At 40.9% G+C, this 26,894-nt stretch overlaps 1 pseudogene; it reads left to right on the top strand.

Moving 5' to 3' along the window:
- The first annotated feature begins 1,099 nt into the window (after positions 1-1,099).
- The window catches only part of LOC118623836, a 30,708-nt pseudogene continuing 4,913 nt past the window's right edge, over positions 1,100-26,894 (top strand).

Genomic DNA, 26,894 nt, shown 5'->3' with positions numbered 1-26,894 from the left:
ACTGGAACTGTGTGGGGACACTAGGCATTTGGCGGGCACTCAGAGTTTTTGCAGTTGTGGCCACTCAAGACCGTGGCCATCTTACTCCTTCCCAGGGCTCTGGGGAAAGGTGGCGGCCCCTCCCGCAAAGATTGTTTTGTTTTATTTTGTCCTTTTAGCACCTGTACAACAGCTGGTATGACATGGTCAGGGTTGAGCCTCACGATCAGTCATCCTAAAAGAAGATCCTACCCATGGAGGGGATAACAACAATCAAGACCCAATTACAACAGGAGAGCCCAAATAACCCACAAAAGAGACAGTCCTAGAGCATCCAGCTCAGGAGTTCAAGGATACTGTATCACTGGGTCTCACCGGACTTTACTACAAATGTTCACCCCATGAAGACTGGGAGTCATAGCAGTTCTCATAGAAACAAATACAAAAAGAAAAATACAATGGAAAGACAAAAAGACCAAAAAAAGAAAAGGAACAACAACTAAAAACAAAAAAAACCAAAACACCCACAAATGAAAGAAAAAGAGGGATCTCCAGAAAAAGAGTTAAATGAGCCCTGGCCAGTTTAGCTCAGCGGTTAGAGCGTTGGCCTGCAGTCCAGAGAGACCCGGGTTCGGTTCCCGCTAAGGGCATGTACCTCGGTTGCAGTTTGTCCCTGGCCTTGGTTGGTCGTGCGGGTGACAGCCACTCGATGTGTCCCTTTCGCGTCGATGTTACTCTCTCTCTCTCTCTCTCTTCCTCCCTCTCCCTCCCACCCTATCTGAACAATAAATGGAAAAATGTCCTCGGGTAAGGATAAAAACAAAAAAGAGTTAAATGAAATGGAGCTAAGCAATTTATTTGAGATAAAGTTCAAACTAATGGTTACAAGGATGCTCAAAGAACTTAGTGAAAACTGCATGGAACTTAATGGGAACTACAAGGAACTTAGTGGAAACTACATCAGCATTTAAGAAGACATAGAAACCATGAATAAGAACCAGTCTTAGGGCTGATCCCTGGTGGACATTTTCAGAGAACCAAACCGCACTCTGTCTTCCCTGCACCATCTCCTGTGAAAGCCTGAGCCGGCTGTGTAGCTTTCTCCCTTTGTCTCATAATCATGTCCACCAACAAGAATGCTAATTCACCAGCTGCCTGCTTTAACAGATTCAAGAAAAAGCAGAAAGACAGTATAGAAATGAGGCATTGCTGAATAGAAATTAATGTGGAGCCAGGGAAAGCTAAGAAAGATGACCAGGTGCTGAAAAGGAGAAATGTAAGCTTGTTTCCTGATGATGCCACTTCTCCACTGAAGGAAAACTGCAACAAACAGGGCACTGTAAATTGGTCTGTTGAAGACATTGTCAAAGGCATAAATAGCAACAATTTGGAAAGCTGCCTCCAAGCTACTCAGGAAACTGCTTTCTAGAGCAAAACAGCCACCCATACACAACATAATCTGGGCTGGTTTGTGTCCTTCTTGGTCAGAACTGATTGTAGTTCCATCCAGTTTGAATCTACTTAGTCCCTCACCAACATTGCTTCTGGAATATCAGAACAGACCAAAGTTGTAGTAGGTGGAGGTGCTATCCCAGCATTAATTTCTCTGTTGGCATTTCCCCATGCACACATTAGTGAGCAAGCAGTATGGGCTCTAGGAAACATCACAGGTGATGGTTCAGTTTTCTGAGACTTGATCATTAAGTATGGTACAGGTGACCCACTGATGGCTCTTCTTGCGGTTCCTGATATGTCATCTTTAGCATGGGGTTACTTACGTAATCTTACCTGGACACTTTCAAACCTTTGTTGCAACAAGAATCATGCACCATCATTAGATGCTTTAGAGCAAATTCTTCCTACTTTAGTTCATCTCCTGCATCATGATGACCCAGAAGTATTAGCAGACAGCTGCTGGGCCAGTTATTACTTTACTGATATTCCAAATGAACGGATTGAAATGGTTGTGAAAACAGGAGATGTGCCCCAACTTGTGAAGCCCCTAGGAGCTACTGAATTGCCAATTGTGACTACTGGGCTAAGAGCCTTAAGAAATATTGTCACTGCACTCTGACCAGTCTGGCTCAGCAGTTGGAGCATTGGCCCGCGGACCAGAGAATCCCAGGTTTGGTTCCTGCTGAGGGCACATGCCTCGGTTGTGGTTTGTCCCCAGCCCTGGTTGGGGTTGTGCGAGTGGCAACCAGTCGATGCGTCTCTCTCACATTGATATTTTTCTCTCTCTCCCACTGTATCTGAAGATAAATGCAAGAATGTCCTCGGGTGAGGATAAAAAAAAAAGAAAGAAAGAAATATTGTCAATGGGAAAGATCAACAGACTCAGGTTGTAAGAGATGCAGGAGCACTTGCTGTCTTTCCCAGACTGCTAATGAATTCCAAAAATAATATTCAGAAGGAAGCTATTAAAACAATGTCAAACATCACAGCTGGCTGCCGAGACCAGATACAGCAAGTTGTGAATCATGAATTAGTCCCATTTCTCATTGTTGTTCTCTCTAAGGCAGACTTTAAGACACAAAAGAAAGTTGTATGGGCTGTGACCCACTATGCAAGTGGTGGAACAGTTGAACAGATTGCATACCTTGTTCATTGTGGCATAATAGAAACATTGATGAACCTCTTAACTGTGAAAGATACCAAAATTATTCTGGTTATTCTGGATGCCATTTCAAATATCTTTCAGGCTGCTGAGAAACTTAGTATAATGATTGAAGAATGTGGAGGTTTGAACAAAACTGAAGCTCTGCAAAACCATGAAAATGAGTCTGTGTACAAAACTTCACTAAAGTTGATTGAGAAGTATTTCTCTGTAGAGAAAGATGAAGATCAAAATGCTGTGCCACGCCCTGGCTGGTTTGGCTCAACGGTTAGAGTTGGCTCGAGGACCAGAGAAACCCGGGTTTGGTTCCCGCTAAGGGCACGTACTTCGGTTGCGGTTTGTCCCAGGCCCGGGTTCGGGCTGTGGGGCTGTGTGGGTGGCAACCAGTCAATACATCTCTTTCACATTGATGTTTCTCTCTCTTGTCCTCCCTTTTTCCCTCCTGCTCTATCTGAATATGAATGCCAAAATGTCCTCCGGTGAGGATAAACAAAAAAATGGATTGAATGATCCAATCAAAAGACACAGGGCTGGCTGGTTTGGCTCAGCGATTAGAGAATTGGCCTGCGGTCCAGAGAGACCTGGGTTTGGTTCCCGCTAAAGGCATGTACCTCAGTTGCAGTTTGTCCCCAGCCCTGGTTGGGTTGTGTGGGTGGCAGCCACTCGGTGTGTCACTTTCACATCAATGTTTCTCTCTCTCTCTTCCTCTCTCTACCTCCTACTCTATGTGAACAAAAAGTGGAAGAATGTCCTTAGGTGGGGATAAAAAAAAAATGATCCAGATATATGTTGTCTACAAAAGTCCCACTTCAGAACAATAGACTCCACAGGATGAAAGTGAAGGGATGAAAAAAATTTTCCATGCAAATGGAAACAAAAAAAAAAAAAAGAGGGAGTAACAATACTTATAGCTGACAAAATAGAGTTCAAAACAAAGACCATAACAAGAGACAAAGAACTTTACCACATAATATCAATCCAACAGGAGAATATAAACTTAGTAAATATACATGCAACCACTATGGGAGTACCTAAATATATTTAAAAACTCCTGGAGGACTGTAATGGAGAGAGAGATAGCAATACAGTCATAGTAGGGGACTTTAACATCCTACTGACATCACCGAATAGATCTTCCAGACAAAATTCAACAAGGAAACAGGAACTATAAATGACACACTAGATAAGACAGATTTAATTGATATTTAGAGAACCTTTCATCCCAAAGCTACAGAATTTACACATACTTCTCAAGGATGTGTGGAATACTCTAAAAGACAGACCACAAGTTAGGACACAAAATAAGTCTTTACAAGTTCAAGAAGGTTGAAATCATATCAAGCATCTTCTCAGATCACAACAGCATAAAACTAGAAATCAACTAAAATAAAATAAAAAAACCTCAAGCCCGGCTGGTGTGGATCATTGGATTGAGCATCGTGCCATGGACTGAGACGTCCCAGTTTGATTCCCAGTCAGGGCACATGCCCAGGTTGCAGTCTCAATCCCCAGTAGGGGAGCGTGCAGGAGGCAGCCAATTGATGTTTCTCTCTCAAATCAAAGTTTCTATCTGTCTTTAAAAAAAAAAATCAGCCCTGGTCAGTCTGGCTCAACGGTTGGAGCATTGGCTTGTGGACCAAAGGGTCACAGGTTTGATTCCCGGTCAAAGGCACATACCTACGTTGCAGGTACAATCCTCGGTTCCAGTTGGATTCGGGGTCATGTGGGATCATGAGGGAGGTAACCAATCAATGTGTGTCTCTCTCTTTCTCCCCACTCTCCCTCCTTTCCACTCTATCTAAAAATTAATGGGAAAATATTCTCACATGAGGATTAAAAAAGAATAAAAAGAAACAAACAAACAACTACAACAAAATACACACACACACACACACACACACAAAATATCAATGAAACAAAGAGTTTATTCTTTGTAAAGATAGCCCTGGCCGGTTTGGCTCAGCAGTAAGAGCGTCGGCCCACGGTCCAGAGAGACCCAGGTTCGGTTTCTGCTAAGCCCACATACCTCAGTTGCAGTTTGTCTCTGGCCCTGGTTGGGGTTGTGCGGGAGGCAGCCACGTCGATGTTTCTCTCTTCTTCTTCTTCTTCTTCTTCTTCTTCTTCTTCTTCTTCTTCTTCTTCTTTTTCTTCTTTCCCTCCCACTCTGTCTGAGCAAAAATGGAAAAATGTCCTCGGGTGAGGATAAAAAAAAAATAAAGATAAAAAAGATTGATGAACCTTTTTTTTTTTTAATATATTTTTATTGATTTTTTTTTTTTTTTTTTTTTTTTTTTAGAAAAAGAAGAAGGGAGAGATAAAAACATCTTTGTGAGAGAGAGACAACGATCAGCTGCTTTCTGCATGTCCTCTACCGGGGCTAGAGCCGCAACCCCAGGCATGTGCCCTGACCAGAAACCAAACCAAGACCTCTCAGTCCTGGGACAGTGTTCAATGCACTGAGCCACACTGTCCAAGCAAGACTGATGAATCTTTATCCAGACTTATCAAGAAAGAAAGAGAACCCAAATAAATAAAATCAGAAATGAAAGAGGTGAAGTAACAACTGACACCATAGAAATGCAAAGAATTGTAAGAAGTACTATGAACAAACTGGACAACCTGGGTAAAATGGAAAATTTCCTGGAAACATAATCTTCCAAAACTCAATAAAGAAGAACCAGAAAACTTGAATAGGCCAACAACAACTAATGTAATTGAACCAGTAATAAAAAATACCCCTGTAAACAAAATTGCTGGACCAGATGTTCGGCAAATTTTACCAAAAATTCAAAGAACTAACATCTATCCTCCTCAAACTATTTTAAAAAATTCAAGAGAAGGGAAGATTCCCAACCTCTTTTTATGAGACCAGCATTATCCTAATTCCAAAACTAGATAAAGACACTAAAAAAAAAAAAAAAAAAGAAAATTATAGGCCAATATCTCTGTTGAACATAGATGCTGAAGTCCTCAACAAAATACTAGTAAATCGAATCCAGCAATACATTAGGAAAATCATACACTATGACCAATTGGCATTACTCCAGGGATAAAAGGCTGATGCCTTTACTGATATTTTCAAATCAGTAAATGTGATATACATCACATAAACAAAATAAAGCTTTTAAAAATCACATGATTATATCAATAGATACCAAAGAAGTATTCTACAAAATCCACCACTATTTTTTTTTTATCCTTACCCGAGGACATTTTTTGATATTTTGTTCAGATAAAGTAAGAGGGAGAGAGAGAGAGAGAAACATTGACGTGAAAGGGACACATCGAGTGGTTGCCACCCTCACAACCCAACCAGGGCCGGGGACAAACTGCAACTGAGGTACGTGCCCTTAGCGGGAACCGAACCTGGGTCTCTCTGGACTGCAGGCTGATGCTCTAACTGCTGAGTCAAACCGGTTAGGGCTCCACTACTCATTTTTTAAAAACATTTTTATTTTTTTTAATTTTTTTTTTTTTATCCTCACCCGAGGACATTTTTTTTGATATTTTGTTCAGATAGAGCGGGAGGGAGAGAGAGGAAGAGAGAGAGAGAGAAACATCGACGTGAAAGGGACACATCGAGTGGTCGCCACCCACACGACCCAACCAGGGCCGGGGACAAACCGCAACCGAAGCACATGCCCTTAGCGGGAACCGAACCCGGGTCTCTCTGGACCGCAGGCTGACGCTCCAACCGCTGAGCCAAATCGGCCAGGGCTAAAAACATTTTATTGATCTTTTTAGAGAGAGAGGAAGGAAAAGAAAGATAGTAACATCAATGTAATACAGAAACATCAATTGGCTGCCTCCTGCACACACACACACACACACACACACACATCCTTCGGGGATTGAGCCCGCAACCCAGGCATGTGCCCTGACCAGGAATGGAACTGGGACCTCTCAGTCCATGGTACAACACTCAATCCACTGAGCCACACTGGCCAGCCCCAGCACCCAATTTTTTTTTTTCAATAAAAACTCTCATCAAATGGGAATAGAAGGAACATATTTCAACATAGTAAAGACTATATATGACAAACCTACAGGCAACATCATACTCAATGGGCAAAAACTAAAAGTGTTTCCTTTAAGAACATGGAAAAGATGGGGATGTCCACTTTCACCACTCTTATTCAACATAGTACTGGAAATCTTAGCCACAACAATCAGACAAGAAGAAAAAATAAAAGGCACCCAAATTGGAAAGGAACAAGTAAAACTGTTTTTATTGCCCTGGCCGGTTTGGCTCAGCGGTTAGAGCATCGGCCTGCGGTCCGGAGAGACCCGGGTTCGGTTTCCGCTAAGGGCACGTACTTCGGTTGCAGTTTGTCCCCGGCCCTAGTTGGTCGTGCAGGTGGCAGCCACTCGATATGTCCCTTCATGTCGATGTTTCTCTCTCTCTGTCTCTTCCTCTCTCTCCCTCCTACTCTATCTGTACAAAAAATGGAAAAATGTCCTCGGGTGAGGATAAAAAAACAAAACAAAACAAAAACTGTTTTTATGCACAAATGATATGATATAGTACACAGGAAACCCAAAAACTCCACCAAAAACACTACTAGATTTAATAAATGAATTTTGTGAAGTAGCTGGACACAAAATTGACATCCAGAAATTGATGGCATTTTTGTACACCAATGAACTCTCAGAAAGAGAAATGAAAACAAAACAACAAACTCACCATTGCAACAACAACAAGAAAAGATACCTAGGAGCAAACTTAACCATGGAGGTAAAAGACCTGTACTTGGAAAACTATAGAACATTGGGGGGAAAAAAGATAGAAAGAAAAGAAATAGAGGAAGATACAAACAAGTGAAAGCATATAACATGTTCATGGATTGGAAGAATTAACATAATTAAAATGACCATACTACCAAAGAAATGTATAGATTTAATGCAATTCCTATTAAAATGCCATTGGCATATTTCACAGATCTAGAACAAATACTTAAATAATTTATGTGGAACCAAAGAATACCCCAAATGGCCTCAACAATCTTTAGAAAGAAGAACGAAGTTGGAGGATTCACAATACTGGATATCTAACTACACTACAAAGCCACTGTAATCAAAACAGCCTGGTAGCAGCACAAGAACAGGCATATAGATCAATGGAACAGAACAGAGACCCCTGAAATTGACCGATGCCATTATGGTCAATTAATATTTGACAAAGGAGGCAAAAGCATACAATGAAGTAGACAGTCTCTTCAATAAATGGTGTTGGGAAAACTGGACATGCACATGCATAAAAATGAAATTAGACCACCAACTTATACTATACACAAGAATAAACTCAAAATGGATAAAAGACTTTAATGGATAAAAGACTTCAAGAGTGAGAGCAAGTAAACACATTTTATAACAGAGAATGAAAGAGTGTACTTCTCACTGAAACAACTAATAAATGAGATATTTCAATAAGCAGGAGTTTTAAATGAGAACCAGAGTAGCATTCAGGAAACAATCGTAAACCATTATGTGTATATATTTTTTTGGAAAATATAATCACGTACTATATAAATAAAATAAGAAGAATCATGTTTGCCCAGTGGGTGTGGCTCAGTGGATTGAGCGTCATCCCATGTTCTGAGAGGTCCTGGTTCAATTCCCTGTCAGGGCACATGCCCAGGTTGTGGGCTCAATCCCCAGCGGGGTGCATGCAGGAGGCAGCCGATCAATGTTTGTCTCTCACATTGATGTTTCTGTCTCTCCCTTCTTCTCTCTCTAAAAAAATCAGTCAAAACATATACTTTTTAAAAATCATGTTTAATTTGAAGAGAGTTAAAATTAAGGTAGCCCCTACTGAAATAAAGGCTTTAGGTCATGACCTAGGCAATTTACCACCCACAGATGATAAAGCCACTAGTTAAATGTGAATGGAGATGTTTATCATGGATGGACCAGCTGATATCACCTATGTTGGTTTTCAGTTTATTGCCTCTCAGTTCCAAATCCGCCCTGTTTGCCTGCTCTTTGAAATGGCACTTTGGTCCTTCAAATGTGTTTTCCTTTTATAGCTGGCATAATGTTAAGTGTAGTCAGTGAGTGTACTCAAGACTATGCTGCAGCAGGGGAAGGTTTTGCATCCTGGTCCAGGTGTTTATTTACCAGGCTCTCGGTGCCTACCACTTCTCCAGTACCTGCCTCCTGCAGCCTGGGTGGGTGCTCCAGAATCAAGCTCCCATAGTGTTCACACCTCCTACAGGGCCTATCTCCTTTGGTGAAGGATGGCCAGCAGCACCCTGCAGGCATGGCTGCCCTTGGAGTCCACTCCCTCGGTAGGGTTTGTAGCAGAGTGACGCTTGTGAGACAGTTCCCAGTTGATAGCTTTCTCCAGCACCCTGAAGAGTGAATCTCAGCAAGTTCCAGAGAATGGATTTCAGTAAGTTACATTGACATAAAGCCAGGATTTCCAGTAAGTTCCAGTGGCAGATTCCCAGAAAGTTCCACTGTTTCAGCACCATAGTGCATGTTCTGCTGTTCTGTGAGTTATGGTCCCCACTTCCAACAAGGTCTGAATCTTACCCCTGGCAGGGGAAGGGTGGGGGTGTCTTCCTTGGACACTCTAGCTTAGCCCTAAAGGAGCCTCTCCTTTATATGTTACTCCTGTGTTTTCTACAGTTCTCTTTACTTATCACTAGCCAATCCTAGTTACTCCAATGTCCTGTTTTGAGGAGCAAGTCAAACTGCAAGGTCTGAGGAAACAGTTCCCACAAGAACTCTCCTCTTCTGACACCAATTGCAAGTTGAGGGGGTTCCCAAAACCACCTTCAGATTCAATAATTTGCTGAAGGACTCTGAAAACCCACAGAAAGTTAATATGGCATGTGCACAGAGTACTGTCCATCAAGAAAGTTCATCAAACTTCTGGTGTCCACATTTTTTTAATTCATTCATGCATTCATTCATTCATTCATTCAATGTCCTTCAAGAAAGTGTTAGTATTTTACTTATTTATTTATTTATATTTTTCATCCTCACCAGAGGACTTTTTTTGCATTTATCTTCAGATACAGCAAGAGGGAGAGAGCAACATTGATGTGAGAGAGACACATCGACTGGTTGCCTCCCACATGACCCCAACCTGGGCTGGGACAAACTGCAACTGAGGTACGTGCCCTTAGCGGGAACTGATTCCGGGACTCTCTGGTCCATGGGCCGATGCTCTAACCGCTGAGCCAAACTGGCCAGGGCTACTTATTCATTTATATTTTATTTTTATTATTATTTTTTTATCCTCACCTGAGGACATTTTTCCATATTTTGTTCAGATAGAGTGGGAGGGAGGGAGAGAGAGAGAAACATCGATGTGAAAGGGACACATCAAGTGATTGCCAACCACACGACCGGCCAGGGACAAACTGCAACCGAGGTACATGCCCCTAGCAGGAACCAAACCCGGGACTCTCTAGACCGCAAGCCAACACTCTAACCACTAAGCCAAACTGGCCAAAACTACTTATTTATATTTTGTTATCCTCTACTGAGGATATGTTTTCATTAATTTTTAGAGCGGAAGAGAGAAAGAAAGAGAGAGAGATCAATGTGAGAGAGATACATAGATTGGTTGCCTACCACAGGACACCAGCCAGGGCAGGGGATCGAACCTGCAACCCAGGTATGTGCCCTTGACCAGGAATCAAACCCTTTGGAGTATAGAAAAAAATCAGAGTTAAAATATTGTGAAGTACTTATATTTTTAAAGAGGAGAGCATAAGTATAATTTAAGTAGATATTTCTAAATCAAGTATGTATGTTTAAAAATGTAAGAAGCCCGGCTGATGTGGCTCACTGGTTGAGCTCGACCCATGCACCAAGAGGTCGCTGGTTCAATTCCTGGTCAGGACACATGCCCAGGTTGTGGGCCAAATTCCCAGTTGGGGACATGCAGGAGGCGGCCTATCGATGTTCTCTCCCATTGATATTTCTCTCTCTCTCCTCCCTTCTTGTCTCTCTAAAATCAATAAAGAAAAGAAAAATTTTAAAAATGTTTTTAGGGCAGCAAACGTGCTGTTTATGGGATACTACAAATCATATTATTATAGAAGTTAACAAGATTTAAAAAAAGAATACTTGACAAATACAGGGGTGGGCAAAAGTAGATTTACAGTTGTGAGTGTGTGAAACAGTCTAGTTTTACATTATTATTTATCAGTTATTGTATTATTATTTAAATTTTTTTTCTTTATTGATTTTAGAGAGAGAGGGAGAAAGAGAAACATTGATGAAAGAGAACATTGATTAGCTACCTCTGCATGCCCCCGACTAGGGATTTGGCCCACAACCTGGACATGTGCCCTGACCGGGATTGTGGACTCAGTAGAATGAGTGTCGTCCCATGGACTGAGAGGTCCTGGTTTGATTCCCGGTCAGGGCACATGCCCAGGTTTCAGACTCTATTCCTGGGGAAGTGGGGGTGGGGGGACAACATGCAGGAGGCAGCTGATTGATGTTTCTCTCTCACATCAATGTTTCTATTTCTCTTTCCCTTCCTCTCTCTCTAAAAATATCAATAACACACACACATATATATAAGAAAGTTGCTCCAGGGTTACAGCAAAGTGGAAAATTTCTGTCACCCACATAGACAAACATGAAAGGGAAAAACAGAACCTTTGAAATTGCAGATTAAATAACACGTGGCATTTGTATTCCATCTCCAGAAGAAAAGGACTGAGGACTCCCCATAACAATCATACCCACCAGCGGGACGCCCAACAGCCACGGTTATAGTTCCCTGTGATACCGATCACACACGGCTCCCACTGTGATCTTCAAAGCTGCCTCAAAAGGTTTTAGCCTTTTATTTCTTCCATGTGAAATTTAGGTACAGCTTGTCCAAGTTCCCCAAAAATGTGAGACATGATTTGGATGGGAATTGTAATCAGTTTGTAGATGAACCAAACTGACTTCCTTACAATCGAGTTTCTCACCAATAAGCACCTCTGTCCCCTGGTGCAGAGCTTCAGTTCTGCCCTTCAGTGGAGATTTAGGACACTGCCCTGTCACACTCACCTTTCCTTAGATTTATTACTTATAATTTTTGAATTTTTATGTTTCAATTACAGTTGATATTCAATAGTACTTTATATTAGTTTCAGGTGTACGGCGTAGTGGTTAGACATTTATATAATTTACAAAGTGATTATCCTCCCTGTGGGGTCCCCCCCATAATTCAGGTACCTACCTGGCACCACACATAGTTATTACAATACTTTGACTATATTCTCTATCGTGAACTTTACACTTCCGTCACTACCAATATGTACTTTTTTTTTTTTATTCTCACCCGAGGACATTTTTCCATTTTTTGTTCAGGTAGAGTGGGAGGGAGAGAGAGGAACAGAGAGAGAGAGAGAGAGAAACATCGACGTGAAAGGAACACATCGAGTGGCTGCCACCTGCACGACTGACCAGAGCTGGGGACAAACCACAACCGAGGCACGCGCCCCCAGCGGGAACCGAACCCGGGTCTCTCAGGACCGCAGGCCAACGCTTTAACCATTGAGCCAAACCGGCCAGGGCTATATACTTCTTTTTTAAAAAATCCTCAACTGAGGGTATTTTTCCATCTATTTTCAGACATAGTGGGAGGGAGAGACAGAGACATATCGACTAGCTCCTTCCCGCACGACTGCAACCAGGGCCGAGAACCAAACCGCAATTGAGGTACATGCCCTTAACTGGAATCAAACCCTTGACTCCTTGGTCTGTGGGCCAGTGCTCTAATTGCTGATCCAAACTGGCTAGGGCTGTACTTCTTTTGTTTGTTTGTTTATTTATTTATTTATTTTTATTAATTAATTTTTGTTACAGATGTTTCTCCTTTTCCCCCCACTGATTCCCCCTCCTCCTCCCTTCCTGCCCTTTCCCCAGTTTGTTGTCCATGTCCACTGTTCCTGCACACATGCATATAAGTTCTGTGGTTTATCTCTATCCCACCACCCCCCTATTTAGGGAATTGTCAGTCTGTATCCCATTTCCGCATCTCTGGGACTACCCCCTTCCTCAGACTGTTATGTTCATTATATTCCACAAATAAGTGAGATCATATGAAACTTGTCTTTCTCTGTTTGGCTTGTTTCACTTAGGATGATACTTTCCAGGTCCCTCCATGTAGTCTCAAAGGTGTATTTCTTTTGTTTAAAAAAAAATGTTTTTATTCATTTTAGAGAGGGATTGAGAGAAATATTGATGAGAGAAACATCTATCTACTGCCTCCTGCATGCCCCCTACTGGGGACTGACCACAAAACCTGGGCATATGCCCTGACCAGGAATTAACCCAAGACCTCTTGGTGCATGGGATGAAGCTCAACCAATTTCTTAATCCCTTCACCTTTGTCACCTGTTCACTCATCTCCACTCCCCCCTGGCAGCCATCAATTTGTTCTCTGTATCTGTGTCTCGATTTCTATTTTGTTTGTTCATTTATTTTGATTTTTTAGATTCCACATAGAAGTGAAATCATATGGTAATTGTCTTTCTCTGTCTGACTTATTTCACTTAAAATAATACCCCCTAGGTCCATCCATTCTTTTTATGGCCAAGTAATATTCCCTTGTATATATGCACAATCACTTTTTTGTCTACTATAGTAATGGGCACTTGGGTTTCTTCCATGTTTTGGCTATTGTAAATAACATTGTAATAAAACATAAGGGTGCATATATTGTTTCAAATTAGTGTTTTGTGTTATTTTGGATATATATCCAAAAGTGGAAACCCTGGGTCATGAGGTAGTTCCATTTTTAATTAATTAATTAATTTATTTATGGCTTCTTTAATTTCTTTTACCAATATTTTATAGCTTTTGGTATACAAATCTTTCACTTCCTTTGTTGAATTTATTCCTATTTTATTGTTTTTGATTATTTTGTTAATGAAATTTTTTTTCTTTATTTCTCTTTTGGATAATTCATTGCTAGTATATAGAACTATGCAACGGATTTTTTAAAATTAATTAATTTATTTTTTGTTATTTTATTTTTGTTACAATGTTTCTCCTTTTTTTCCCCATTCCATTTTTAATTTTTTGAGGAACCTACATACTGTTTTCCATAGTGGCTGCACCAGTCTGCATTCCTACCAGCAGTGTACTAGAGTCCCCTTTTCTCGACACCCTCACCAACACTTGTTGTTTGATCCCCATTCCAATTTTAATTTTTTGAGAAACCTCCATACTGTTTTCCATAGTGGCTATACCAATCTGCATTCCCACCAACAGTGCACAAGAATTCCCTTATCTCCAAATCCCTGACAAAAATTCATGGTTGATTTATTGATGACAGTCATTCTGAAAAGTATTAGGTGGTATGTCAGTCTGCTTTTAATTTGCATTTCTCTGATGATTAGTGATGTTGAGCATCTTTTCATATATCGATTGGTTGTCATGATGTCCTCTTTGGTGTCTATTCAAGTACCCTGCAACAGTCGCCCCCCGCCTTTTCTTTATTTTTATATTAAAAAATTGTTTTTTTCTTTATATTGATTTTAAAGAGAAAGGAAGAGAGAGGGAGAGAGATAGAATGATCGATGCAAAAGAACATCGATCGGACTTCCGGTCAAGATGGTAGTGTAGGTAAACCACATCAAAGTTACAACTAAACTACAGAAAAACCATCATTCAAAACTGCCTGAAATCGAGCTGAATGGAAGTCCTACAACTACAGAATTGAAGCAGCAGCCGCATCGAGTCTGGTAGGAGGGGCGGAGGCAGATGGGCTGGTCCCACACCCACGTGTGGCGGATAAAAATCTGGAGGACACCTCGGCTGAGAAGGTCCTCCCTGAGGACTGAGGGGTCCCTGTCCCACACCAGACACCCCGCTTAGGGTTCCAGTGCCAGGAAGAGAATCCCCATAACTTCTGGCTGGAAAAACAAGCGGGAACTGAGGCTCAGGGAGGCTGAGGTGGCTGGAGCCCCAGGCAGCTCCCTAAAGGGCCCGCGCACGGACTTATCAGACTCTCTCCCTCTAAGCTTTGAGCGGAAGCAGCTCCAGGGGCACCAGAGACATACAGGGAAGAACTGAGCTGTTTGGTACTGGAGCGAGGGCTGGAGAGGGGGCTTTCTCCGGGACAAAGGAGCTGTCAGAGGCCTTTGTTCCTTTGGTGAGCCCTTCCCTGGGGCGCCAGACAGCCGCCATATCTGGGAGTCCAGCAACCTGGCTCACACTGGTAGCCCCGCCCTACTGATTCCCTGAGGCCCCGCCCCACCCAACTTTCAGGCCCACCCAAGCTGTTGCCAGTTGCTTTACCATAGGATTGGCCTGTCTTGGATCCTGTTTCAGGTTTTCCTAAATTCTTTCAAACAAGCAGCATCTGGTCTCAGGTAGCCCCATACATCTCGTTAAGTAATACACAGAAACAAACACAGGGAGGCAGCCAAAATGAGGACACAAAGAAACAGGTCCCAAATGAAAGAACAGAAAAAATCTCCAGGAAAAGAACTAAGCGAAATGGAGATAAGCAACCTAACAGATGCTGAGTTCAAAATACTGCTTATAAGAATGTTCAATGACTTAGTGAGGGCCTCAAGAGCATAAAAAAGGACCATAAAAAAGAAATGATGGATGCACAGTCAGAATTGAAGGAGGCATTCACTGAAATAAAGAATAATTTACACAGATTCAATAGTAGAGTATGTAAATCCAAGAAGCAAACCATTGATCTGGAATATAAGGAAGCAAAAAACACCCAATCAGAACAGCAAAAAGAAAAAAGAATCCAAAAAAATAAGGATAGTGTAAGGAGCCTTTGGGATAACATCAAGCGTGCCAACATTCGCATCTTGGGGGTGCCAGAAGATGAAGAGAGAGAATAAGAAATCAAAAACCTATTTGAAACAGTAATGGCAGAAAACTTTCCTAACTTGGTGGAGGAAACAGACATACAAGTCCAGGAAGCACAGAGAGTTACAAACAAGATGAACCCCAAGAGGCCCACACCAAGACACATCATCATCAAAATGCAGAAGGTTCAAGACAAAGAGAGAATCTTAAAAGCAGCAAGAGAAAAGCAGTTAGTTACCTACAAGGGAGTTCCCATAAGGCTGTCAGCTGATTTCTCAAAAGAAACTTTGCAGACCAGAAGACAGTGGCAAGAAATATTCAGAATGATGAAAAGCAAGAACCTAGAACCAAGATTACTCTATCCTGCAAAGCTGTCATTTAGAATCGATGGACATATAAAGAGTTTCCCAAACAAGAAAAAGTTAAAGGAGTTCATCACCACCAAATCGTTATATAAAATGATGAAGGGTCTTTTTGAAAAAAAGATAAAATATATGAACAAACATAATGGCAATGAATCCATATCTATCGAAAATGGATTCTACAAACAAAATGAACAGGTAGAACAGAAACATTCTCATAGATTCTGAGAACATTTTGTTGGTTGCCAGATGGGAGGGGGGTTTGGGGGAATGGGTGAAAAAGGTTAGGGGATTAAGAAGTACAAATTCATTGCTAGACTGACAATCCTCAAAGGGAAAGGGGTTGGGGGGTGGGAAGAAATAAGCCAAACAACTTATATGCACAACCAACAGACACAGACAACAGTGTGGGAAAAGGCGGGAGGGGGTCAATGGGGAAAAATGAGGAACATCTGTAATACATTCAACAATAAAGATTTAAAAAATAAAAAAATAAAAAAAGAACATTGATCGGCTGCCTCTTGCATACCCCCTGCTGGGGATTTGGCCCACAGCCTGGGCATGTGCCCTGGCTAGAAATGGATCTGGAGACCTCCTGGTGCATGGGTCAACACTCAACCACTGAGCCACATCGACTGTGCCCCTCTTTTTTTTTTTTTTTTTTTTATCCCCACCCGAGGACATTTTTCCATTTTTTGTACAGATAGAGTGGGAGGGAGAGAGAGAGAAAGAGAGAGGGAGGGAAACATCGATGTGAAAGGGACACATCGAGTGGCCGCCACCCGCACGACCAACCAGGGCCGGGGACAAACTGCAACCGAGGTACATGCCCTTAGCGGGAACCGAACCCAGGTCTCTCCGGACCGCAGGCAGATGCTCCAACCGCTGAGCTAAACCGGCCAGGGCCCCTCTTTTAATTTTAGAGAGAGGAAGGGAGAGAGAGAAACATTGATCAGTTGCTTCCTGCATGTGTCCTCACTCGGAATCTAACCTGCCACCTTTTGGTGCATGAGACAATGCTACAACCAACTGAGCCACACTTGCCAGGGCCCTCTATTTTTTCATTGGTTAGTTGGTTGGTTGTTGGTGTTGAGTAGTATGAGTTTGTTATAAATTTTGGATATTAACCCCTTATTGGATGTCTCATTGGTGAATATCTTCCCCCATTCAGTAGGTTGTCTTTTCAATTTTTATTTGTTTGTTTGGTTTGGTTTTTATTTATTGATTTTTAGAGAGAAAGAGAGGAAAGGGAATAGAGAGAGAAAGAGAAACATAACTTTGTTGTTACATTTATTTATGCATTCGTTGTTTAACCCTTGTATGTGCCCTGACTGGGGATCAAACCCACAACCATGGCGTAACTAAAGGACATTCTAACCAATTGAGCTCCTGGAACAGGGCGTTTGTCTTTTTATTTTTTATAATTTATTGATTGATTGATTGATTTTTAGAGAGAAAGGAAGGGAGAAGGAGAATGAGACAGAAACATCGATGAAAGGGAACATTAATTGGCTGCCTCCTGCATGCCCCCCACTGAGGATTGGGCCCACAACCTGGGAATGTGGCCTGACCTGGAACTGAACTGGCGACCTCTTGGTGCTTGGATTGATGCTCAACTACTGAGCCACACCGGCCAGGCTGTCTTTTCATTTTGTTGATGGTTTCCTCTAGTGAGCAAAAAGTTTTTAGTTTGATGTAGTCCCATTTGTTTATTTTTTTTTTTTGTTTCCCTTGCCCAAGGAGATATAAAAAAAATATTACTAAGAGAAATGTCAGAGATTTTACTGCCTGTGTTTTCTTCTAAGAGTTTTATGGTTTCAGGTCTTACATGTACATCTTTAATCCATTTTCAGTTTATTTTTGTATGTGATACAAGAAGGTGTTCTACTTTCATTTTTTGCATATATCTGTCCAGTTGTTACAGCCACATTTAATGAATAGACTGGCTTTACCCCATCGTAAGTTCTTGACTCACTTGTCATATATTAATTGACCATATAGGCATGCAGTTTATTTCTGGGATCTGTATTCTGTTCCATTGATCTATGTGTCTGTTATTATGCCAGTACCATGATATTTTTATTACTATAGCCTTGTAGTTCATTTTTATATCAGATAGCATGATACCTTCAACATTGTTCTTCCTTATCAAGATTGATGTGACTATTCAGGGTATTTTCTGGTTTCATATACATTTTTTGTTCTAGTTCTGTAAAAAACACCTTTGGCATTTTGTTAGGAATTGTGTTGAATCGATAGAATGCTGTGAGTAGTATGGAGATTTAATTGATGTTAATTCTTTCTATCCAAGAGCATTTCGTGTGCTTCAGTGTATTTGTGTCTTCTTCAGTTTCTTTGTCAATGTCTTATAATTTTCCTAGTAGAGGTTATTTCTATTTTTTCTTTTACTGAATTTATTGAGGTGACATTGGTTAATAAAACTATATAGGTTTCAAGTGTGCCGTTCTATAATACAATATTTCTATATAGTATTGTGTGTTCAGAACCTCAGAGTACAGGTCTTTTACCTCCTTGGATAAATTTATTCCTAGGTATTTTACTTTCTTTCTTTTTAATCCTCACTCGAGGATACTTTTTACCAATTTTATCTTCAGATGATATAGTGTGAGGGAGGGAGAGATAGAGAGAGAGAAATGTCGATGTGAGAGAGACGCATTGATTGGTTGCCTCCCACACGACCCTGACCAGGGCTGGGGACCAAACTGCAACCAAGGTACATACCCGAGACTGGAATTGAACCTTCAACTCTTTGGTCTATGGGCTGAGGCTCTACCACTGAGCCAAGCCCACCAGGGAGGTATTTTACTTTTTTTTTTTTTTTTATGTAACTTTTCTTTCTTTTTTTTTTTTTTAATCCTCACCCGAGGACATTTTTCCATTTTTTGCACAGATAGAGTGGGAGGGAGAGAGAGGAAGAGAGAGAGGGGAAACATCGATGTAAAAGGGACACATCGAGTGGCTGCCACCCGCACGACCAACCAGGGCCGGGGACAAACTGCAACCGAGGTACACGCCCTTAGCGGGAACCGAACCTGGGTCTCTCTGTACCGCAGGCCGACGCTCTAACCGCTGAGCCAAACCGGTCAGGGCTATTTTACTTTTTTTGATGCAGTTGTAAATGGGATTGTTCTCTTAGTTTCCCTTATTGGTATATAAAAATACTACCAATTTCAGAATATTTCTTTGGTATCCTGCTACTTTAGTGAATTCGTTTATCAGTTCTAGTAATTTTTGGTGGAATCTTAAAGGGTTTCTCTTAATTTTTTTTTCTTTATTGATTTTAGAGAGAGACAGATGGGGAGAGAGATAGAAACATCAATGTAAGAAAACAGTGGTTGACTGCCACCTGCATGCTCCCCACTGGGGATTTGGCTCACAACCTGGGATATGCCATGACTGGGAATCCAACCGGTGACCTCTTGGTGCATGTGTCATTGCTCAATCACTAAGCCACACTAGCCGGGCGGAATCTTAAAGGTTTTCTATATCCAGCATCATGTCATCTGCAAGTGAAAATTTTACTTCTACCTTTCCAATTTGGATGCCCTCTATGTCTTCTTCTTGTCTTATTGCTGTGGCTAGGATTTCCAATAGTATGTTGAGTAAGAGGTGTGGAAGTGTACATCTCTGTCTTGTTCCTGACCTTAAGAGAAATGCTTTTAGTTTTCTCCCATTGAGTATGATCTTAGTTGTGGGTTTGTCATACATGGCCTTTATTGTGTTGTATTTTTCGTCTCTTCCTACTTTGCTGAGAGTTTGTTTTTTATCATAAATGGGTGCTGGATTTTGTCAAGTGCTTTTTCTGCATCTATTGATATGATCATATGATTTTTATCCTTCATTTTGTTTGTGTGTTTTATCAAGTTAATTGATTTGCGAATATTGTACAAACTTTGCATCCCAGGAATAAATCCCACTTGGTCATGATGTATGACATTTTTAATGTATTGCTGAATTCATTTTGCTAATATTTTGCGGTGATATTTGCAACTATGTTCATCAGGGATATTGGGCTATAATTTTCTTTCTTTGTATGTGTTTAACTGGTTTTGGAATCAGGATAATGCTGGACTCCTAAAATGAGCTTGGTAGTCTTTCATCCTCTTGAATTTTTTTGAACAGTTTGGGAAGTGTAGGTGTTAATTCTTCTTTGAATATTTGGTAAAATTCTCCTGTGAAGCCATCTGGTCCAGGACTTTGGTTTGTTGGGAGTTTTTGAATACTGCTTCAATTTCTTTGGTTGTAATCTGTCTGTTCAGATTTTCTGTTTCTTCTTAAACAGTTTGAAAGACTATATTTCTAGAAATTTATGTATTTCTTCTACATTGTCTAGTTTGTTGGCATATTATTAGTAGTAGTGTTTTCTTATAATTCTTTGTATGTCTGTGGTGTCAATTGTTACCTCTCCTCTTTCATTTCTGATTTACTTGGGTTCTCTCTTCTTTTTTTGATTGTCTTTTTTTTGGTTAAAGGTTTATTGATCTTATTTATATTTTCAAAGAACTAGCTCTTAGTTTCATTGATTTCAGCTCTGTTCTTGATTATTTCCTTTTTTCTATTCATTTAGGGCTTTATTTGTTGTTATTTTTCTAGTTTCTACAGATTCAATTCTTTTGGTTAGATTATTTATATGAGATTTTTCTTGTTTCTTAAGGTAGGTTTGTATTGTTATGAATTTTCCTTTTAGGGCTGCTTTTTCTGTGTCCAATCATTTTGGGGTGGTCATTTGTACTAGGTATTTTTTATTTCTTCCTTGAGGTTCTTTTGGTTTTGTTTTTATTTTAATTTATTTTATTTTATTTTTGTATTTATCCTCAGATAGAGCTGGAGTGAGAGAGGGAGGAAGAAAGAGAGAGAAACATCAACGTGAGAGAGACACATCAAATGGTTGCCACCCACATGACCCCAACCAGGGCCCGGGACAAACTGCAACCGAGGTACATGCCCTTAGTGGGAACCGAACCCGGAACTCTCTGGTCTGCGGGCTGTTGCTCTAACTGCTTAACCAACCTGGCCAGGGCTGTTTTTTGTTTCTAGAGAGAGACATTGGGGGGCGAGAAAAGAGAGGTGAGAGAGATGTATCATTTTGGTTGCCTCCCACATGGACTGGTTGGGTTGGGGAAACCTGCAAACCAGGCACGTGCCCTTGACTGGAATCAAACCCACGACCCTTTGGTCTCTGGGGTGACACTCTAACCACTGAGCCAAACCAGCCAAGGCCCTTGATCTTGTTTTTAATCCATTCATTGTTTAGTAACATGTTATTCAGCCTTCATGTCTTCGTGGTTTTTTCAGTATTATTCTTATAATTGATTTCTAGTTTCATACCATTGTACTCGTATAAAATGCTTGATATGATTTCAATCTTCTTAAATCAATTGAAATTCATTTTGTGGCCTAACGTGTTCTATCTTAAAAATGTGTCATGTGCTCTTGAAAATTATGTATATTCTGCTGTTTCGGGGTGAAATGCTCTGAAAATATCAATTAAATCCATCTTGTCTAGTGTATCATTTAAGGTCACTGTTTCCTTGCTGATTTTCTGCCTAGAAGATGTATCCATTAATGTCAGTGGGGTGTGAAAGTCCTCTACTATGACAGTATTACTGTCAATCTCTCCCTTTATGTCTATCATCATTTGCTTTATACATTTAGGTACTCCTATGTTGGATGCATAAATGTTTACAAGGGCTATATCCTCTTGTTGGTTAGATCCCATTATCATTATATAAAGTCCTTCTTTGTCTCTTATTATACACTTTTATTTTTTTAATTAAATTTAATGGGGTAACATTGTTTAATAAGATCATGTAAGTTTCAAGTGTACATTTCTATGATACATGATACCTACATTGCATTGTGTGCTCACCACCCAAAGTCAAATTTTCTTCCATCACTATAATTTTGACCTCTTCTACCAGTTACTATGCCTCACCCCCTTCCTTTGGTAACCACCATATTGTTTTCTATATTTATGAGTTTCAGTTTTATCCTATTTCAGTGAAATCATATGGTTTGCAGCTTTTTCTGACTGATATATTAACTTACAATATTCTCAAGGTCTATCTATGTTGTCACAAATGATAATATATCATCTTTTCTTATGGCCGAGTAATATTTCATAGTATATATGTACCACATCCTTATACAATCTTCTATAGAAGAACACTTTGGTTGTGTCCATGTCTTCCCCACACTGAATAATGCTGTAATGAACAGCGGAGTGCATATATCTTTGGAATTAATTGTTTCTAATTTATTGGGTAGATATCCAGAGGGGGATTGCTGGGTCATATGGTAACTCTATTCTTAATGTTTAGAGAGCTACAATACTATTTTCCATAGTGGCTATACCAGATTACTTTCCCACCAGCAGTGTGGAGGGTTCCTTTTTCTCGACAACCTCTCCAACACTTATTACTTGTCTTGGTGATAATTCTAACAGTTGAGAGATGCTATCTCTTTGTGGTTTTAATTTGCATTTCCCTAATAGTTAGTGAAGTTGAGTATCTCTTCATATATCTGTTGGCCATTTGTATGTCTTCTTGGGAGAAGTGTCTATTCAGGTCCTCTGCCGATATTTTAATTAGCTTGTTTGTTTGGTGTTAAGTTGTATGAATTCTTTTTTTTTTTTTTTTTTTCATCCTCACCTGAGGACATTTTTCTATTTTTTACTCAGGTAGAGTGGGAGGGGGAGAGAGGAAGAGAGAGAGAAACATCGATGTGAAAGGGACACATCGAGTGGCTGCCACCCGCACGACCAACCAGGGCCGGGGACAAACTGCAACCGAGGTACATGCCCTTAGCGGGAACCGAACCCGGGTCTCTCAGGACCGCAGGCCGACGCTCTAACCGCTACGCCAAACCGGCCAGGGCAAGTTGTATGAATTCTTTATAATTTTTGGATGTTTACCCCTTGTCAGAGCTGCTGTTTGCAAATATTATCTCCCATTTGATTGGTTGCCTTTTTGTTTTCTTTGTTGGTTTCTTTTGCTGTGCAGAAGCTTTTTAGTTTGATATAGTTACATTCATTTATTTTTGCCTTTATTTCTCTTGCCTTTGGGGTCAAATTCATAAAACATTCTCTATGACCAAGGTATTATATATATCTTCTTTTATGTAATTTATCGTTTCAGAGCTTATATTTAGGGGAAACTTTGAGATTTTGCTCCCTGGCATATTTCATCAGTTTAGCTGAAATAAACTCTTTTTTTCCCCTTTATTGATTTCAAAGAGAGAGGGGGAGAGAGGGAGAAACATCGATGAGAGAGAACATCAACTGGCCATCTCCTGCATACCCCCCACTGGGGATCGGGCCCACAACCTAGGCATGTGTCCTGACTGGAAATTGAACCGGTGACCTCTTGGTGCATGGGTCAATGCTTAGCCACTGAACTACACCAGCCAGACTGAAATAAAGTCTTATAAAAAAAGTTTTAAGATTTTATATTTAGGTCTTTGATGCATTGTAAATTAACTTTTATACAAGGGGACAATCTTGTAATCTAATTTTATTCTTTTGCATGTGGCTTTCCAGTTTTCCCAGCACCACCAATTGAAGTGGCTTTCTTTTCTCCATTGTATGTTTTTTGGCTCCTTTGTCAAAAAGTATCTGCTTATATACATGTGGTTTTATTTCTGGGCTCTCAATTCTGTTCCATTATTCTGTGTGTCTGTTTTTATTGTCAATACCATGCTCTTTTTATTATCTTTGATCTGTAGTAAAGCAGACGTGATAACCACTACACTATGGAACCTCCTTGATCTGTAGTATAATTTGAAGTCAGGTAATGTGATCCCTCCAGCTTTGTTCTTTTTTCAGGATTGCTTTGGCTGTTTGCAGTCTTTTGTGTTTCCATACACTTCTGATGATTTTTTTGTTGTTCTATTTCTTTAAAAAATGACATTGAGATTTAAAACAAAATTTTTTTTTGATACGTGCCTGTAGCGGGAACCAAACCCGGGACTCTCTGGTCCGCAGGTTGACACTCCAACCGCTGAGCAGAACCAGCCAGGGCTGACATTGAAATTTTGATGGGGTGTGCATTAATCTACATATTGCTTTGGGTAATATGGCCATTTTACCTATGTTGATTCTTCCAATCCATGAACACAGAGTATCTTTCCATTTCATTGTATCCTTTTAAATCTCTTTTATTAATGCTTTATACTTTTCAGTATATAGTTCCTTTACATCCTTTGTTACATTTATTCCTAGGCATTGTGTTCTTTAGAGTGCAATTGCAGAAAAAAATTTTTTTTCTGAAATTTCATTGTTAGTTTATAGGAAAGCTGTGGATTTTTGTACATTGATTTTGTATCTTGTAACTTTACTGTATTTGTTTATAGTTTGTAATTATTTTTTTTATCCTCACCCGAGGACATTTTTTTCTTTTTTTTTTTTTTTGATATTTTGTTCAGATAGAGTGGGAGGGAGAGAGAGAGAGAGAAACATCGATGTGAAAGGGACACATTGAGTCGCTGCCACCCACACAACCCAACCAGGGCCAGGGACACACTGCAACTGAGGTATATGCCCTTATCTGGAACTGAACCCGGGTCTCTCTGGACCGCAGGCCAATGCTCTAACCGCTGAGCCAAACCGGCCAGGGCTATAGTTTGTAATTTTTTTTAAATCCTCACCCAAGGATATTTTTTCATTTATCTTCAGATTGAGTGGGGGGGGGGGGGGAGGAGAAGAGAGAGAGAGAGAATCATCAATGTGAAAAAGGCACATTGATTGGCTGCCTCTTGTACAACCTTGATCAGGGCTGAGGACTGAACTGCAACTGAGGTATATGTCCTTGTGCAGAATCGAACCCAAGACTCTTTGGTCCATGGGCCAACACTCTAACCACTGAGCCAAACCCACCAGGGGTGTAATCGTTTTTTGATGGAGTCTTTAGGGTTTTCTATATACAGAATCATATCATCTGCAAAAAGTGACACTTTTACTTCGTTCTCAATTCAGATGCCTTCTGTTTCTTTCTCTTTTTAAAAAATATATCTTTATTGTTAAAAGTATTACGGATGTCCCTCCTTTTTACTTCCATTAACACCTTCCTCCCCACTTCTGGCCCTCCTTGCCCCTCACTTTCACTGCACTGTATTTTTTTCTCTTGCCTGATCACTCTGGCTAGACTATATTGTATAAGACTGGTGAGAGTGGCCCTGGCCATTTTGGCTCAGTGGTTAGAGCTTTGGATTGTGGTCCACAGAAACCCAGGTTCGGTTCCCGCTAAGGGCATATACCTCAGTTGCAGTTTGTCCCCAGCCCTGATTGGGTCGTGTGGATGGCAATAACTCGATGTGTCCCTTTCACATCTATGTTTCTCTCTCTCTCTCCCTCCCACTCTATCTGAACAAAAAAATGGAAAGATGTCCTCAGGTGAGGATAAAAACAAACAAACAAACAATAAACAAGAATGGTGAGAGTGGGCATCCTTGTCTTTTTCCTGATCATAGAGGGAAAGCTATCAGTTTTTCATCATTGAGTATTATATCAGCTGAGTGTTTGTCATATATGGCCTTTATTAGGTTGAGGTACTTTCCTTTTATACCATTGTATTGAGTGTTTTAACCATAAATGAACATTGTACATTATCAAATGCTTTTTCTGCATCTATAGATAAGATCACATGATTTTTATACTTTGTTTTGTTAATGTGGTGTATTACATTGATAGATTTGAGTATGTTGAACCATTCTTGTACCCCTGGAATGAACCCCACTTGATCACAGTGTATTATTATTATTATTGTTATCTTCATTCCAAGGACATTTTTTGATATTTTGTTCAGATAGTGGGAGGGAGAGAGAAACACTGACGTGAAAGGGACACATCGAGTGGTCACCACCCGCACGACCCAACCAGGGCTGGGGACAAACTGCAACCGAGGTACGTGCCCTTAGCGGGAACCGAATCCGGTTCTCTCTGACCTCAGTCCGATGCTCTAACCGCTGAGCCAAACCTGCCAGGGCTTATTTTTTAAAATATATTGCTGTGTTCAATATGCTAGTATTTTGTTTAGGATATTTGCATCTGTATTCATCAGAGATATTGTCTGTAGCTTTCTTTTTTTTATGTTTTTCTTGTCAGATTTTTTTTAGTCCTCACCTGAGGTCAGGCTTTTATTCATTTGAGAGAGAGAGGAAGGGAGAGAAAGAGAGAAACATCTATGTGAGAGAGAAGCATCTATTGGTTGCATCTAGCACATGCCCTGATTGGGGAGTGAACACAACCTGGGTATGTGCCCTGACCAGGAATCTAACCTGCAACTTTTCATTATAAGGGATGACACTCCAACCAACTGAGCCACACTTGCCAGGGTTCCTTGCTAGGTTTTTTATATTTAGGTTTTTTTTTTGTTTTTTGTTTTTCCCTTTATTGATTTTAGAGAGAGGACGTAAGAGGAAGAGAGAGATAGAAACATTGATGAGATGACATCAAAGTTAAAACAGAACAACCATCATTCAGAACCTCCTGAAATCAAGCTGAATGGAAGTCCTACATCTACAGAATTATAAAAGCAGCCACATCAAGACTGGTAGGAGGGGCAGAGGCAGACGGGCTGGTCCCACACCCATGTGTGGCAGATAAAAATCAGAGGGATACCTCAACTGGGAAGGTCCTCCCTGAGGACTGAGGGGTCCCCGTCCCACATCGGGTGCCCCGCTCAGCGTTCCAGTGCCAGGAAGAGAAGTCCCCATAACTTCTGGCTGGAAAAACCAGCGGGAACTGAGGCTCAGGAAGGCTGAGGCGGCTGGAGCCCCAGGCAGCTCCTTAAAGGGCCCGTGCATGGACTTACTCGACTTTCTTCCTCTAAGCTTGGAGGGGAGGCAGCTCGAAGGGCACCAGAGACATACAGGGAAGAACTGAGCTGTGGCATTAGAGTGAGGGCTGGAGAGGGGGCTTTCTCCGGGACAAACGTGCTGCCAAAGGCCTTTGTTCCTTTGGTGAGCCCTTCCCTGGGGAAGCAGTCGCCATATCTGGGACTCTAGCATCCTGGCTCACATTGGTTGCCCTGCCCTGGTGATTCCTCAGGCCCTGTCCCACCCAACTTTCAGGCCCACCCAAGCTGTTGCCAGTTGCTTAACCATAGGATTGGCTTTCTTGG

The sequence above is a fragment of the Molossus molossus genome, unplaced genomic scaffold (genome assembly GCF_014108415.1).
Source record: "Molossus molossus isolate mMolMol1 unplaced genomic scaffold, mMolMol1.p scaffold_m16_p_10, whole genome shotgun sequence".
Lineage (NCBI taxonomy): Eukaryota > Metazoa > Chordata > Mammalia > Chiroptera > Molossidae > Molossus > Molossus molossus.
This window is presented reverse-complemented; position numbering and strand designations above follow the sequence as displayed.